This window comes from Misgurnus anguillicaudatus, chromosome 13 (assembly GCF_027580225.2).
Source record: "Misgurnus anguillicaudatus chromosome 13, ASM2758022v2, whole genome shotgun sequence".
Lineage (NCBI taxonomy): Eukaryota > Metazoa > Chordata > Actinopteri > Cypriniformes > Cobitidae > Misgurnus > Misgurnus anguillicaudatus.
Window position 1 is genome coordinate 30,319,621 of NC_073349.2, and position 17,880 is coordinate 30,337,500.

At 37.4% G+C, this 17,880-nt stretch overlaps 1 protein-coding gene across 3 annotated transcripts in view; it reads left to right on the forward strand.

Moving 5' to 3' along the window:
- The window catches only part of dlgap4a (discs, large (Drosophila) homolog-associated protein 4a), a 159,587-nt gene that overhangs the window by 21,781 nt on the left and 119,926 nt on the right, over window positions 1-17,880 (forward strand). The window contains exon 2 of one of the 3 annotated variants that reach the window (XM_073875556.1): window positions 14,054-14,461. The gene's annotated coding sequence lies outside the window, so the exon portion shown is untranslated. Of the gene's footprint in view, window positions 1-14,053; window positions 14,462-17,880 lie in introns of those variants that run through there. The other 2 variants (XM_073875558.1, XM_073875557.1) reach the window with 2 other exon arrangements.

The following is a 17,880-nucleotide window of genomic DNA, read 5'->3' on the forward strand; positions in this document are numbered from 1 at the left end:
GTTTTTCAGTTGTTGCTATACTTCTGCTTTGCACCAGTTGGTTGTTGTGATATTTGTCCCACCTCTCCTCACTGTGATTGGACGGCGGAGTGAGAAGTGACTGTAGCTCGGGGTTGGGGCCTCATAAGTCTTGAGAAGTGAAGCCTCTGGCTCTTTGATCGCCCCCTGGTGGCTGGCTGCAGTAAAAGTCATAAACCCCGCCCTCTCTATTCAAACGAATGGGACTCTGCTCTAAATAAAAAATTATTTACACTTCCAATAAAAGTTTCCGAAAGATTGTTTTGGTCCTTTCAGGTAGTTGATATCATGCTGATATATGTTCAGTTTTTTTTTGTGATACATTTTATTTTAGCTAGTAATTTGATGCTATAGAAATGGGGCGTGTCGTTATGATTGGCGTGGTTGAATTGGGTGCGCAAGCGTTTGGGTGGAAGTTTGATACTGTGCCTCTGGCTCCACAGACGATTCCTTCTGCGCATGCCTTGGCTCCAAACTGATGTTTTTGTGTAACATGGTGGCGACCAGAGTTGTATAGTACTATAGTATTTTTACTTTCTACATAAAAGTACATTTTCAATTATTCATATTTTATTAGTGTTTTTCTTTGGAAAACAAACATTTCAAAACTTATTATCATAATTTTTACTCCACATCATTTCATAATTTTAAGTTTTTGGTTTTTATTTAATATTTAAGTACATTAAACATCTAGTAATTTTTTGTACTTTTACTTACTGTAAGTAAAAAACATTTTCGTACTTTTACTCAAGAAAGTAAAAGTACACAATTTTTATGTAATTAGGCATTAAATCAATTTTAATATGCAATAAATAATGAATACGCAGTATGATTTTATGCTTTAGTAAAGAGTGAATTAGACAGCATTTTAAAGTATTTTTTAGTAAAGAAAAGTAATTTTTTTCCCAAGACAAACACTCTGATAAAGCATAGATTCTTGGAAAATGTAACTGAAATACTTAAGTATTATACACCTCTGGTGGCGACCATGGTCGGACACTTTTGGCTTCAATTCATTAAAATGGAGGGAGGCGTCTTGCGTCGTCCATCTTTTTTTACAGTCTATGCTGTAGCTGCGTTCCATTGCCCTTCAAATTGTGCAAATTGTTATTGCGAATTGAAAATACGGCCAATGGAAACCATATATTGCAAAAAGGTTTATACACTTGCATGAATTTTATGAACTATGAACGCGGTATGAACTAAAACCATACCGAAATCCAAGCATAAGAGGCTTACCTTGCCAATAATGTTTGAATAACACTTCTACAAATCTTTTGATTTAAAATAGTGTACTATTACCTCCAAGAAACACCTATACATTACTGCTACAGTATAAGGGCCTTTCTTGGCACCAATGTTACTCTAACGTGTCCTTCGGTTAATGCCTAGTGCGAGGGATGTGATATTAGTAAATCTACCAACATCAGTTGATGTGATGTTTGGAATGACTTATCGCGAAAGGGAAAAACAATTTTTCAGTCACATACAGTATCATCGGTTAATGGAAATGGCATCATTTCGCAATAGTTTTTTGTCGATAATTTAGAGAATAACGCTAAAGTTTTGCGCAAATCTGCAATGGAAACACTGCTATTGATGAGCTGAGCGTTTCACCCAAAGTTTTACAAATTTTTGTAACTGCCTAAGTAGACAGTACAGGGTTTTTTCCAATATTATGAACTAGTGCTGCAAACCGATTAATCTGTAAACTAATCGGTTACATATATATATATATATATATATATATATATATATATATATATATATATATATATATATATATATATATATATATACACACATCTAAATACTTAAAATATAAAAATAATTTTACTTAAAATTATATGTATGTGTGTGTATTTATATATAATTATTATACACAGTAAACACACATAAATAATGTGAACAAAACCTTGAGCAGATTCATAAATTCATATTCAGATCAGTGAAAGCATCATTTAGATATTCACAAATGGCTAAATATATCCGTAAGTATTCAGTGTCCTGGGTAAATAATACTGATGGGTAAATGGACTCTAATGTACCGCATTTACCTGCATATGGCAGATTTACTCGAGTTAATGAAGATTACGCCGCACATACGCTGCGCTCTTCTAAATGTCATTTAATTCTGAACCATTAGCACCACATTCTTATTAATAAAGCAATGGACAGTTTGATTTGATAAAAAGCTTTCAATATAGCCGTGATAACAAACCAGAGTCTGTCTCATCACACCCACCAATGCAATATGTCTCTCTCTCTTTCTCTCTCTCACTATCTGTTTCTCTTACTCGCTCGCTCTCACTGTTTGCATAATGATCTGTTCACTTTCCGAGCACTTCGTCTTGCTGTCTAATTCACTCATTTACTGAGCTTCATGCCCTTTGCAGGGTTCTCCATTATTATTATTATTATTATAATATTCATAAAAGCCTCATTATGTTACATAATTGCAGCCGCATACAATGTGTTCCAAAATAATATGTCATATCCTTTATAAAAGGGTACTCAGAGGTAGGCAAAGTCTTAGTTTGTTAAAATCATTTTCCTGTTTAAAGGTGCTGGCCTGTATGTGCGGTTTCTCTGTCTTGACCTTTAAAGCTCTGCACAGAATAAGAAGCATGAATAGTGTCATGTTTCATGGAGATTTAGGTTTAAGCACCAGTTAGATGCTAGGGAAGTGCTACTGTATATGGATGTCATGGTGTTGTAAACATCTTATGTGCATTGCTACAGTATGTAGATGCCAGGGGGTTTTAAGTGGTTTTGTTGAGCGTTGCTAGGAAGTTGCTATGTAAATGCCAGGGTGTTGTTGTGTATTTTTGTAAGTTGCTAGGGAGTTGCTATGTAGATGCCTTAGTATTGTATGTGTTTATTGTGCATTGCTATGCGGATGCCAGGGTGTTTTAAGTAGTTTGGTTGTGCGTTGCTAGGAAGTTGCTATGTAAATGTCAGGGTGTTGTTGTGTTTTTTTGTAAGTTGCTAGGGTGTTTTAAGTGGTTTTGTTGTGCGTTGCTAGGAAGTTGCTATGTAAATGTCAGGGTGTTGTTGTGTTTTTTGTAAGTTGCTAGGGAGTTGCTATGTAGATGCCTTAGTATTGTATGTGTTTATTGTGCGTTGCTATGAGGATGCCAGGGTGTTTTAAGTAGTTTGGTTGTGCGTTGCTAGGAAGTTGCTATGTAAATGCCAGGGTGTTGTTGTGTTTTTTTGTAAGTTGCTAGGGAGTTGCTATGTAGATGCCTTAGTATTGTATGTGTTTATTGTGCGTTGCTATGCGGATGCTAGGGTGTTTTAAGTAGTGTAGTTGTGCGTTGCTAGGAAGTTGCTATGTAAATGTCAGGGTGTTGTTGTGTTTTTTGTAAGTTGCTAGGGAGTTGCTATGTAGATGCCTTAGTGTTGTATTTGTTTATTGTGCATTGCTATGCGGATGCCAGGGCGGTTTAAGTAGTTTAGTTGTGCGTTGCTAGGAAGTTGCTATGTAAATGCCAGGGTGTGGTTTTTTGAGTTGCTAGGGTGTTTTAAGTGGTTTTGTTGTGCGTTGCCAGGAAGTTGCTATGTAAATGCCAGGGTATTGTTTTTTGTAAGTTGCTAGGGAGTTGCTATGTAGATGCCTTAGTGTTGTATGTGTTTATTGTGCGTTGCTATGCGGATGCCAGGGCGGTTTAAGTGGTTTAGTTATGTGTTGCTAGGAAGTTGCTATGTAAATGCCAGGGTGTGTTTTTTTGAGTTGCTAGGGAGTTGCTAGGGTGTTTTAAGTGGTTTAGTTGTGTGTTGTTAGGAAGTTGCTATGTAAATGTCAGGATGTTGTGTTTTTGTAAGTTACTAGGGAGTTGCTATGAAAATGCAATAGTGTTGTATGTGTTTATTGTGCTTTGCTATGCGGATACCAGGGCGTTTTAAGTGGTTTAGTTATGCGTTGCTAGGAAGTTGCTATGTAAATGCCAGGGTGTGTTTTTTTGAGTTGCTAGGGAGTTGCTAGGGTTTTTTAAGTGGTTTAGTTGTGTGTTGCTAGGAAGTTGCGAAGTTAATGCCAGGGTGTGTTTTTTGTGAGTTGCTAGGGAGTTTCTATGTGGATGCCAAGGTGTTTTAAGTGGTTTAGTTGTGCGTTGCTAGGAAGTTGCTATGTAAATGCCAGAGTGTTGTTTTTTGTGAGTAGCTAGGTAGTTGCTAAGGTGTTGTAAGTGGTTTGTTGTGCGTTGCTAGGGTCTTGTTTGTGTTTGCTTTCGCAGAAATCTTATTGCTGATGCAAAATTAAAAATGAGAAATCAAATGCACAAACAAAGGTCCCCGACCTTCTTAACTGTCCTTAAATAGAGCAAGCGTAACACTCGCCGTGGAAACTTTAACAAACTGATGGCGTGGTTATCACATGCCTGTGATGTCAGCACATTTCCAAAACTGTGATTGGCCGAGGTCAGTGTGAGAGGGACGGGGAGCTGCTGGGTGTCATGAGGTTTCCCGACCTCTTTTGCTTATTTTAAGCCAAAAACGCCTCCATAAATAAACTTCCCCCACGGTGAGCAGTAATTGGTGTAGTATCTCCCAGCACTGCTATGAGATAATGTCTGTGTTTTATTGCCAGGACTCCACAGGAAAAGACGATTTCCATGAACCACAGGTCCAAAGCGCTACAGACTCTCTGCACTGCTCAAATGTTAATGGCCGACACTTTTTAACTAATAAAGCAGATGGATGATCTTTTCTGTGTGTGTAAATGTTCATTTTGTATTTATCAAGATGGCTTTTAAAAGAGGAGATTTTCTAGAATGGTATTTTAAGACTTTACTCGGTGGATTCGTCTGAGATAAATGCCATGACTGCACTTTGAGGGTTGAAATAAATGTACTCTTTATTAACATGATGACATTATTACTCACTACACCTACAGCTATCCGTTATACATACATATGGATTAAAGTGTATATTAAAGAGATACATTCATCCTGCTCCAAACCTGGATGACTTTCTATGTAACATAATGTTTTAATTTTATACAATAAATATGAATGATGAGTGAATCCTATTGTCTTTTACAAATAAAGGAAATCCATAGAGGTTTGAAACATGAAGACATATATTTTTCTAGATATGATTATAAGTTGTACACTTGGGGCAAACCCAACCCATTAGGTTGTGATTTAACCTATGCTTGGTTGTTTCTACCCAATGCTGGGTTGTTTTAACCCATTGTTCTGGGTTAATTTAACCCAACAGGTTCGGTTTGTACCTTTTTTAGATAGCGATATACTTCCTGGCTCCCGCATCACCTTGTCTTTGTCGTTAAGCCTCACCATTGGTTGAATTTGATATTCACATTCAGACGCACTTTCCTTGGAGGCGTCCCTAAAGTGTCACCGCAGTGACACAGCGCGAGTTCCCTCGAAAGGGAACTGTAACAATGTATCTTAAAAGGTAACACAATGTAACCTTGCTCTCACTTCAAATGTGTCCCATCCTTGAATTTGAGGTTATTGGACCTGGAAAGTCCTTGAAATTGAATTTGAAGTTAACTAAGGTGCACAACAACAAATGTGATTTAAGTGCAAAACAGAAATCAATGTTCACAATGAAAATTTTTTGCAAACTGAAAAGAAGCACAGATTTGAATGCACCTATTGCAGAAAATCATTGGCAGAATGAATGAACCATAATCAAACTTTTCCTGGACAAATCCCAGACACATTTTCTGTTTATTTTTTGTAATATATGTGAAAAGAGCTTTATATTTAAAACTGCCTTTATGTGAATTTTTATGCTGGGAAATGGACAATACTGTATTGGCTTACACTGTAAGTGTTTGTGTGTTTCTGCTTTGAAGCTCACAGAGGGATTTAAACGTGTACTCCAGAAAACATTTTGTGCTGTGAAGATAAAAATTGTTCCCAGTAGGGGTTTGAAATGAATCACATTTACAAAAGGTACTTCTTTAAAAGTCATACTTCAGTGAAGCCAGAGCAATGTCTTAGCAATGTCTGTGGTATAAGCAAAATAATTAACTCTGGTGCGCGTCGTGATGCATTACCACCTTGGGTGTGCATTATATTGTTGCAATTTGTAATGATAAATAGTCCTGTGCCAAGTCTGAACTGTCCTCTTTAATCCTAACCAATGTGTATCTATTTTAAAATCTGTTTTTTAATGTCATTTGTTGCTTTACACTTATTTAAACTTTTATCAACTAAAGTGGTTTCTTTCTTTTGTTTATTGGCCTAATTATAGATAAAACTCTCCTAATAGACATTTAAAACACAGACTCTTGGTTTGTTAGTTCAGTGTAAATGTGTTTGTTTTATACTATTGGTCTTGTTGTTGCCCATATGCACAAAAATATTTGAAATATATTTTGAAATATGTTTACACCAATTTTCACCAATATATTTTGTGGCCATTTTTGTATATTTTAAAATATATTTAAAAAATGAATATTTTAAAGGCATTTATATTCACATTGGATTGAAAAACTTTGCATGTTACAAACCTGTAAACTGAACAATTTTCAACTGCAAACATATACCTATAATTTTATACTTTATACATTTTATACAAACTTTTATATTTTGGCCAGAAAAATATATTTTTTGCCGTATGGGTTGTAAAATTAAATATATCCCCCCAAAAATAAATTTTTAAATATATAAAGGTTAAAACTAAATATATTTTCAAATTCAAAAATATGTTTAATTAAGCTTAACTTTCTACAAAATGTATTAAGCATATATTTAAAACATAAATTTAATAATAAATAAATTTATATCTATTTTTTTTGCCTTATGTATGTGTAGATGTTCATTGGTTGGGTTTGTAAGTTCTTTAAGTTTATTCACATACAGCTTGTCCTGTCAGATAAATACTTGCATTATATTCACTTTATAAGAAATATGTATTAAAATGCAGAACTGGAAATGAAGTCATTCATTAAACTTTTATGAAGTAATAAAGGCAAATATGATAAGTACAGCACAGTAATATTCATCTGTTTTATTGCTTATGTGAACATAACCTTAAATATGAATGTCTGCTTTCATATTCTTATTATTGACATTATGAAGTGAAATGAAATTTCTTGAGGTTCATTGGAGAATCATCAGCGTCTGTTTCCCGTTCTGTTATCCTGAAGACTTTAATAAAGGTAAGCGGCTTTATTGACATCACTCAGATATAAACAAAGCCTTAACCGTAAGCGTATCATCTCGCAAGACATGCATTTACATAGATTTACATTGAAGGTGAGACTTGAGCCATTTCCAAAGACATCTGAGGGGCTTAATGTGGCTTTTTAAAGGGTAAAATTTTGTCATTAACCCCTCTCGGATTTCATCAAAAGTATCTTCATTTGTGATCAGAAGATGAATGAAAGTCTTACGGGTGTGAAGCGACGAGTATGAGTAATTAATGACATAATTTTCAACACTTTAAAGTCCATGTAACGTTATTTCAGAGAATTGTTTCTAAACACATTAAAAATGTTAGAAATCCTGAAACACAATACACAGGAAACTATGTAGTACTGAATTGTGGAGTTTTTTTTTTTTTTGCCACATTTCTGTGTTCAGTATCATTTGGGCGGGGCTTAAATGGTGGCTCGATGACACAGTGGAGCCATTAAGCATGGCCCCGCCCCAATACAATCGCGAGCATCCATTCAGGCCCTAGCGGTATTTGACAATTGAGATTTTGAGGATTTCAAGCGCATCCTTTGGTGGAGGTCGCATTAGTAAACCGCATATGTTATTTTTAACTGAAATGTGCGTACATCGATGACGTATGCGGTCGACAAATGTGACTTGCTGAGGACACACCCGAAATCCTGGCCAGGATGTGTCCGGGGAAAATGGCACATATGGTCACTCTATCTTATAATGTGTAATTGCAATTGCATAACAATGACCTTGCAACCACCTACAACACCCACTTAACACTGCAATGCCCTAGCAACCATCCGGAACACCTTAGCAACCATCCAGAACAACCTGGAATTATGCTTTACTTGAGAAAGTTATTGATTTAGATTTTTTTCACTCCAATAACCCTGCTCCAGATTCACTGCCTCAATTTCTCTCTCTCAGATTCGACCTTGATCCCGCGAGACCGCTTTAATAGCCCATCTCTATGGCTCACACCACTGTTATTTGCCAGATTTCTCTCTCGCCCCACTGTTACAGAGCACAAAAGAGAGACCCTAAAGGAACGCTACACACCCATTTACATTTACATACTCTCAAAACTTCTCGCTGTCCGTCACGGTCACATCTCATTAGAGAGATTTCTTTGGTAATATTTTGGTCCTGCCATTCCTAAAAGGCTGATCTGTTTTTTTTTCTCCGTTTCGCCTTCATTCCCCAGTTCCATTTCAGAGCGTAGGGATTATTTATGAAGGCGACTGGTAACCCTCTCATGGCCTGACAGGACTCGAGAACGAGGTTGATGCCCGGGAGTGGATTTCAATCACTGAAGATCCGAGACTCAGACCGTGACCTTACTGTAAAACCGCTGGAATGATGAACGGGGGGTTGTGAGGAAGTTAAACAGCTGGAATAGAAAGACATTTGGGAATCAGTGTTTACACATAGAAACATTTATTTTTATGACATTTACAAATTTAATCACAAAAAACGTCACTCACTGTTAACGAGAAAACGTAATTTCCATTTCACGCTGTGATGAAACTGCTGGGAAAATCGAAGCTGAGCTTGTTTGCCATCTATTATTCTATATAATCCATTAAATGGCAATCTTGGAGCATTTTTATGGCTTGTTACAGGAAAATGGCATTATGACGCCCCTACAGATTTGCGAGGATGAAATTGATCATTTCATTTACATTTATGCGTTTGGTAGACCGTAGACGTGCCTGGCAGTGCATACAAAACATATGTGCGTTCTCACGGGATTGAACCCATGACCTTGGATGTCACCATTCTCATGCTGTTTTCTTACAGGTGCTGTCTGAAGCTCAACAATGACATTTCTTTCATCTTAAGGTATTTGTGTGAAGAGGATCTGTTGACCCGTGTGGATTTGGGTGTTGAGCAGACCATCATTGAGTGCGTTTACATGCACAGAATAAGAAATCTGCGTATTATAGAAACCTGTTTTCATGCCTTTACGTGAAAATCAATAAACCGACTATGCAGAAAACGGCGATTACATGGGATTTGGAGAATTGCAGGTTTCTCGCAGGCAGTGACGTCACCGCCTATAGTACATACTGTAATAGTCGTTTCAAAAAGCCGGCGGGAAATCTGTCTGAAGCAGACTGATCGTGTTATAGTCATGCAAAATTTTATCAATTTATTTGTGTCCATGGCATGAAATTCAGCTTTTTTTCATGCCTTTAGCAAGAATGTCTTTTTCGTGACACTCGCTTTTTCATTTCATTTTATGTAGTGTCTTACCATTGTCGCTTGCGTTTGGGGTTAGAATCACTTTCTATCCTAACCCAAACCCAAACTCCAGGCGAGAATAGCGGAAGAAAAACATGTAGAAACCAATACATAAAAGTACATCCCAAATCTAACCCCAACCCCAAGCGACAATGATTTAAAAATAGGAAAAAAGAAGGAGAAAACAATACATAAAATGACACAAAAAGAAAGTTGTGCCACGGACACGAGAAACTATTGTGACGAAAAAGACATTTGTGCTCAAGGCACGAAAAAAGCTGAATTTGGTGCCATGTACACACAAATAAATTAATAAAATTTTGCGTGACTATAACACAACTTCCTGCGAGAACATATTGGTCTGAAGCTATATTGTTGTATCTTTTCTCGTGTCTACAGAAAACGTTTATGTTACATGAGCTTTTATTTTTGCAGTTACCAACTGCTTGAGTCGAGCGTTTATGTGTTACTTTGCGCTTACTTAAAGATAAACGCCAGAAGACACGCGCACATAAACAAAGCTGCGAGAAATACATACAGCAAAAATACATTTCTCTGGCCAGAAATATATATATAAAAAATACATTTTGTAGAAAGCTCAAATGAAAATAAATTTAGTTTTAACCTTCATATATCAACATATATTTTAAAATGTATTTCAAGGGCAAGCGACTACATTTCTAATTTTACATCCCATATGGCAAAAATTTATTTTTTGCCTAAATATATATATGCAAAATATATTTAATTTTAACGTTTTTAAAACTATTATGTTTGCAGGTTCGAAACATAACGTTTTTCTTGTATGTCTTGTGAATAAATGTATTTATTTATCAAATATTTCAAAATATACAAAAAATGGCAAAAAAATACATTTTTGTAAACATTCCAAAATATAATTCTAACTGCCTGTGCCGATCGGTTTTTGCTTAAACTGTTTATGGGCTTTCCCTGATAAAAGAAAATCGTTTTATTCGTTTACATGACCCCACACACTTTCAGTTTATTAAGCATAATTGGCGTAAGACTGCATGTAAACGCACTCATTGTGTCGAATAAACACTACATCCCATCTTTGACAATTACTTAACCATCATTGTGTCCAAGCATAAAACAGTTTAAACAAAACAAACCATTACAGCAGACACTAATCTACCTTAACTAATCTAATAAGTTATTTTCCTAACTATACATTAATCAGGTCAGCAGATCCATTACTAAAGAATTATCATTATTGTACTGAAGGATGTTTTAAACCCGCTGAAATCATTTACATGAAATGCAAATTTGCATTGAAAATAATGATTTAAATGATTATGAAATCCTTCATTTCATCTTTACTTACTCTGAAAACAGTTTTGGTGACATGAAGTAAAATCAGTGAATCGTGTTGATGTGTGCGACAAGAGTTGAGCGTGTGTGTGTAAAGCTGGAGAAGATACGGAGACATATGGTGGATCCAGCAGTTCTGTGTTTGTCCGGGTGCTGTGGGCTCAGATCTGTGTCACATCTAACTTTGAAGCTTTTGATGTTGACCTGAATAACATTTAGATCTGTAATCTAGATCATTTGAACTACTTTTAAAGTTCGAAAGCAGAAAGTAGCCCATTAATGGATCTGATTTGAGGAGTGTAAGATCAACACTGTGGGAAACTCATCCTTGAAAGTAAAGTTTAAGAAGTTTGTGTTTCACAGATGTCTGGTAGTTTTTCATACTGCTGCTTCTCATTTATTTTTACATTTGTTACACCAAAGCTCTGTCTGGTGTAAAAAACTGTTATTATAAAAGCATTTTCCAGATTCTACAGGAAAATGCTGTTTTTTAACAAAACAGTAAAATACTGTAGAAATCAGTCCCTCCAGAAAAACACGATTGTGCGATCGTGCAATATATTGCATAATCAGCCAAAGTCTGCATATTTATGCGGGGCTGCATTTTTTCCAAATACGACGCACTTTCGCCACATTAATTACATATTTCCGCGCACAAAATATGAGGGGCTTGCATGATTTCATAATCTTCGCATTTTCGTAGCAAAAAGTCACATATATATTAGCAGAAAGTTGAAAAATGTTGCATTAACTTCCCAAAAGCGCAGCCGTGTCCTCTATTGCCATGGGAACGTTATGAAGTGACGTGAATATGTGACGTGAACGTCATTGCAGCTTTTGCAAGTTTCCGCAGTTTTTGCAAGTTCCGCAATTTTCGCAAATTCCCGCAATTCCATCGCATAAATTGCATAAATATCCCGCATATTCCATCGCATTTTTTAAGAAAACGTGCCGCAAAATCGAGGATTTTTGCCCGCAATAATCACAAAAAAAACTCCGCGTTTTTCTGGAAGGACTGAGAAATTTATTAAACTCAAAGCAGCTGGTTTCCCAAATGAAATGAGTTAGGTTCAATGGTAGCCTATTAATATGGTAACATACCATTAAATATAGGGAAGCTGTTAATTAACGGTAGTAGAACTGTAAATTAACAATAGATTGCTGGCAACTTATCTGGCATTAGTTTACCGTTATGCTACAGCAACTTTGCTTTTTTAAAATGTACCTTTATTATAGATTTAGACCGTGTTTCTGAGTAAGTGATCTAAATGGCTTGTCTAGTAGCAGCTCAGGTACCTGATTTAACTCCTTAATTATATACACAACATTTTAAATAGACAATAATCATATATTTAAGCCCTGGGTTATTTGAATGTGTTTGGTGATACAGTACAAATATGCTTACCCCCTATTCACCCCATTATGTTTGAATCAGTATGAAATCACAGACGTACAATATAGTGCATTAATTATAAGTGTTGCTTTGACATGACCTTTTATTTGAGAAAAGCTTTAATGTTTATGTCTAAGTGTGTGTGTGCAACAGTCAAATGAGAGATCTCCTGCTCACTCATGCTGATAAACAGTGGCGGATTTAGCAAATTGGGGGCCCAAGGCGAAGGTATGTATGAAAGAGAACAAACATTTTTGTTTACTCCGAAATGAAGATGGAAAGCAGAGAACACACAAAGTGTAGGACTACACAAACCAATATAGAGTAAGTTAATGGGTCAGTAAATGAGGGAGAAAAAATTTAATCTGATGCTGCACAAAAACTAGCAATGCATCAAAGCCAATGTTGTTACTAATCTTTCACATGCCCAAGACTGTGATAAAAGATAAAATAATTCAGTCCACAATCACTTTTTATATTGAAAATAAGTAATTGTGTATGTATGTTTCCCCAAATCAGTTTTAAGTTTTTGAAAGAATCATTGGCAATTAAAGAGTAAAAATCCTGGATTTTTTTTTAACATTTAGCATTTATTTGAGCTGCTTGGGTAAGATCGTTTCATTTTCGCATTTATATTTGTCTTGATTCCTCTCTGTTCGTGTACTTGCCCAGTCCTACTGTCACTCTCTGTTTATCTTTCGCACCACGCGGCGCGCATCGTTCCGGACTAGTCCATTTCATTGTGAAAGAAGGAGGTGTATGTGTTGTAGTGACAGATAAACATAAACTGGACATTTTAAGTACTACGTAAGTTTCAACGTATTTCTTAAGAATTTTAATACAATTTACAATGCTTTTGAAGTGTTTATGATGATAAGGGTTTTATTTATTTATTTATTAGGTTGGTTGGGGGCCCCCCTAAAATGACTGCTGGTAGGGGGCCCCAAGCAGCCGCCTACCTATGCCTCTATGTTAAGACCGCCTCTGCTGATAAAAATCAACTGTAGTTGCGTTAAATAAAAGCGCCTGCCAAATGCATAAATGTAAATGTTTTAATAATTTGTGAAATATGTTTATTAAATTGTTTTAATGAACAGCACCTGTTTTGAATGACTCATGCTTAATAAAATTCAGTAGCTGTCACATGCATGTATTGCCCTTAAGCATGTAGCCGTGTGAGCGTGCACATGTGTACTGCATGCATGCATTTGCATGCAGTCCCATCCTTATATAGAGGATCTCTGGAAACACACTTCAAAATATAAAACCCAGCGGAGCGTAGAAGTGCCTGCAGACATGAAGAGCTCTCTGCAACATAAGAACAATCAAAGCTACCCTTGCCTTAACATTCAGTGCTAAACCAAACCCACCGACTCGACACATTCCAATCATTCGTTCGTGAGTTTACACACGTCTCACATCACAAGCTGAGCCCAGGGACTCGTGTCTCCTTGAGCTGAGCAGCGGAAGTGTTGTGTGGAGACACCACAGGCTTCCAGAAGTTACAAAGATCTCCAACGTTTCCACTGCATGGTGCCGGAAATATCATCAGCCTTTTCATTATGTGTTTCTCTTTTTGCGCTCAAACAGTTGCATATATAATAAAAGAGAAGTTTTAAAACTGTCCATGCAAAATTATTACTCAGAGCAGTTTGAGATGTTGGTGACATCTGGAGAAAGATATTAGACTTATCTTATTAATGTATAGGAGAGAATATTAAAACATATGAGATGTGATGCTCCAATGGTCTTGGGAAAAATCTATAAAATTAGCTAATTTGGCAAATCTGTGCACAATGTTGTGAGATCTCCCCTGAAACAATTGACAGTAAGATTATAGGGTCATGAATGTAATCCATAAAGCAAACCATTTATGAGAAACATTAAAATGTTAATCAGATCTCATGTTTCTTTCCTACAGTGATGTCCAGTCACAACGAAGGCAATGTATGATGTAGATGTTGTGGACGGAGACGCCTTCACATAAACCAAACCCACACCTTCAGATTCATCCAGTGGTTGGTGTCGCGGGACGAAGGATGATCGCGTCCTCTGACAGCATCAGCACCACCACCACCAGCATCATCAGCGCTCGTCACAGCACGCGCGCGTCTTCCTCATTCACTGATGCGATGCGCGCTCGCTCGCCGCGTCTCCGTTAAACAGCGCCGTTTGTCATCCGAGCAGACGCGCCCGGTACCGGATTGTCTCTCGAGAGGATGTACTGTACCACCGGTGGATAACGGCGGCGATTGTTTACCGGGGCCCTTCCGTGAGAGACAGACAAGGACGGAGAGGATAGACGCGGATTTTTGGCTGGATGTTTACGGTGAGTGAGCCTGACATTCACATTGACATGCTGGACGTATGAATGAAATATGAACGCAAGCGCAGAGATGCTGTCAAACATGCATGTAAATTTCTGCTGCATCGCGTCTGACGCATTTTGCAGTTGTCTGTGTGCCAGGGGCCAAAGCTGAATCTTCATTCACAATCTTTTTCTTCCTCTCTGAGATGTGATGCTGGGCTATTTTAGGAAAAGTTATTGATGGATTTCCAGTAATGTAAGGCTGTCATGCTTATTTTTTGGAGAATTACATGTTTTGGGGGCTGTCTGTTGATATATCATGGGTCAAAGTTATGTTTAATTCCATTCATTCACATCTTTTAACAACCTATATAAAATGTATTGATATCGGGAAATACATGAAGTATCTACATTTGTCTGCGAAATGTTTCAAGCATCAAAATTAACTCTTTAGGTAGTTGATTGTCTAAGTAGTTGATGTAAGAGATGCTGATGTCTGTGTTGTCATGGTATCACAGTAAATGCTCATCATTTCATTGCATTAGACAGCAGATGTGGGCTAAACCAGATTTACAGTGTTTGTCTTATAGATGCAATGTTATATATTTTTGTGCATTTTTGTTTACAGAATAATGCAAGAATGGATCTGTTAGTACAGGTTTAATGCAGATGTTGTCTTAAAACTAACTAAGTATCATGTTTGTGTTATATATGAACAGTAGGTTGACTATACTGTGAAAAGTCTGGTTTATGGGAAGATATGGAAACATGAATATGAGCATCTTTTTTCAAATGTAGTTCATTCGTTTAGTGGAGATTTTGTTGCATAACCAATGTAAGGTCATGGTCCCACAGTTTGAGTACTGATATCTTAAGTGTGATGGTTAACCGTAACATGTTTAGAGAGATAGAGAGGGAGATATTTTTTGACTGAGAACATTCAGATCTTTACAAGACGAGTTTATCCACAGTTTTTGCTCGTGTTGTTCCAGTCACAGATGCCGTTGTATTTGCCATGCAACAGAAAAGCAGGATTTTTGAAGCAGCACAGTTCACAGTTATCCCATCTGTACATCTTTTGAAACTCAATATAAAAGTAGCTTTTGTGATAAATTGCTCTTCGTGTATGACAAATGCGGCTGGTTCTCGCAGGTGTCATAACATGACAGGTGAAGGATTTTCAGGAAATTACTAACTAAATGTCAGCTGGTACTTTATTGTTTTATTTTCTCGGAGCTGGACAACCACACCACTAGAAATGTCTGAAATGTCGAAGTTTAGTTGAACTATTCCTTTAAGACTTTGTTTACTTTTCTATCTCTCACATAGACAAATGCGCTGAACTGTACTGACCTCATTTTGAGCAGTATTTCAGTGTTTTACCTCATCCCCAGAGCCTCTTTACTGCTGGTTTAAGGCCAGATAGAAACGAACCGCTGATAGATTCTCTTTCTGTCCAAACTGTAAGCAAAACCCAGTCGGCGATTGATCTCGGCACCCCCGAGCAGTTTGATCTAGCACATGTTTAGTCATTTTTCATCCCCAGATGTTTGGCGCAGGTCCAGCTGGCGTACGAGGATGTGATTGGTTCTCTCTGCAGGTAGCTGAGGGGAATGAGAAGCATCACCGTTCATTCGGCATCGTTCAGGACCCCTCTGTTCTCGCAGCCAGACGGGACCCTCTTTAATTAAATGCCCGTGGGGTTTTGATTGATTGTACTTTTGGGTGTTGTGGCAAATCTGAAGAGCGGACGGGTAGCTGGCGGTGAGAGAAGGAATAAATCAGCATTAAAAACAAACAGTAACGTTTGTCTTAATTACAGTAGCTGCGGCGGGTCATCTGCGCTGGTTTTAATCGACGGCAGACGCAGATCTGAGCTAATGCAGCCGCAGGCAGACCGAACCTGTGCCAGAAAGCCATTAGATTGCAGGCGGCTTTAATGAAACACTTTATATGTGTGATGTCAACAGGGATTTGTCCTTCGGCGGTTAACTCGCTTGTGTATTTAACTGTGCGGTGTGTTTAGCGTATGGATGTTTTGGACGATGACTGGTTTGCGTTGTTTTGTGTTGTATGCCCAGCCGTGTGTTACTACAATGGGTCACTAAAGATCAAACCATATTGAAGTTTATAGATTGGTGTTTCGGTAACCAGTGAGCTCAGTCCTACTGTGCACTCACTTAAAATGCATGACAATAACAAACTTTAGTACTCGAAGTGAGAGTAACCTTTAAATGTAAAATGTTTGGGATTTAGCAATAAACATTTTGACTAACTTGAGTTTTTAGTTCTGAGAGAGAAACCTGACTGAAGAAGAAGATAGTTTATGTTAAAGTTGTCTACAGCGCCCCCTGAGGCCAATCCAGAACGAAACTCACGTAACCTGCACCATAGATATGTATAATAAAGGCTAGATGTCTCGCCCACGCAGCTGGCCAATTGAGTGGAACGTCCGCATTTGGCGGCCATCTTACCACAAGGCGATCGCTCGCTCATAGCATTGTGGCATTGTATGTTGTTAATTGTTGTTTTACATATATGCTATAGTATATGTATGATATAATTTTATTGCTATTAAAACGTATCCAGACTGTCACTCTTTGACCCCCCCCTCCCCCCTTCAGAAGTCTCCCAGATTTTGGAATCCAATTGTTGACTGGTATGGGCAGTGCAGGTCATAGATATGTATAATAAAGGCTAGATGTGTTATGGCGGAGTCTCTAACATCATCACCTGGCGGCCATCTTACCACAGGCAGCTCGCTCACTTGTAGCATTGAGTTTTAATGATGCATGTACTTTTAAATAACTTGCTTAATTTTCTACCAATTTTCAAACAGGTTGGTTTTATGATAAACGTCAAAAATGTACCTATGACACTGCATACTTATACTAAATTCTTTTTTTCATGAAACATGTTAAAGCATCCAGAATTTAAAAATTATATCATAAATATACTATAGCATAAATGTAAAACAACAATTAACGATATAAGTGCAATGCAAATGAGCTGATCTCTGTACTAAATTAGGGTGACCATACATGCCATTCTTCCCGGACGCATCCCATCCAGGATTTCGGTGCGTCTTCCGGAAGTCGTATTTGTTGACCGCATAGGCCATTCAGTTAAAAACATAAGATATACAATCGTAGTTTCATTCTTACCTTAAAATGTAATGGTTGCTTTTCTGTAATAATAATAATAATCCTCTATGACGTATGCAGTCGACAAATACGACTTCCGGGAGACGAACACAAAATCCTGGACGGGATGAGTCCGGGAAGAATGGCACGTATGGTCACCCTACACTAAATGGCAGTGCCGTGGTTGGATAGTGCAGATTAAGGGGTGGTATTATTATAATAGGAGCCCCTTCTGACATTACAAGGGGAGACAAGTTTCAATTATCTATTTTTTTCACATGCTTGCAGAGAATGGTT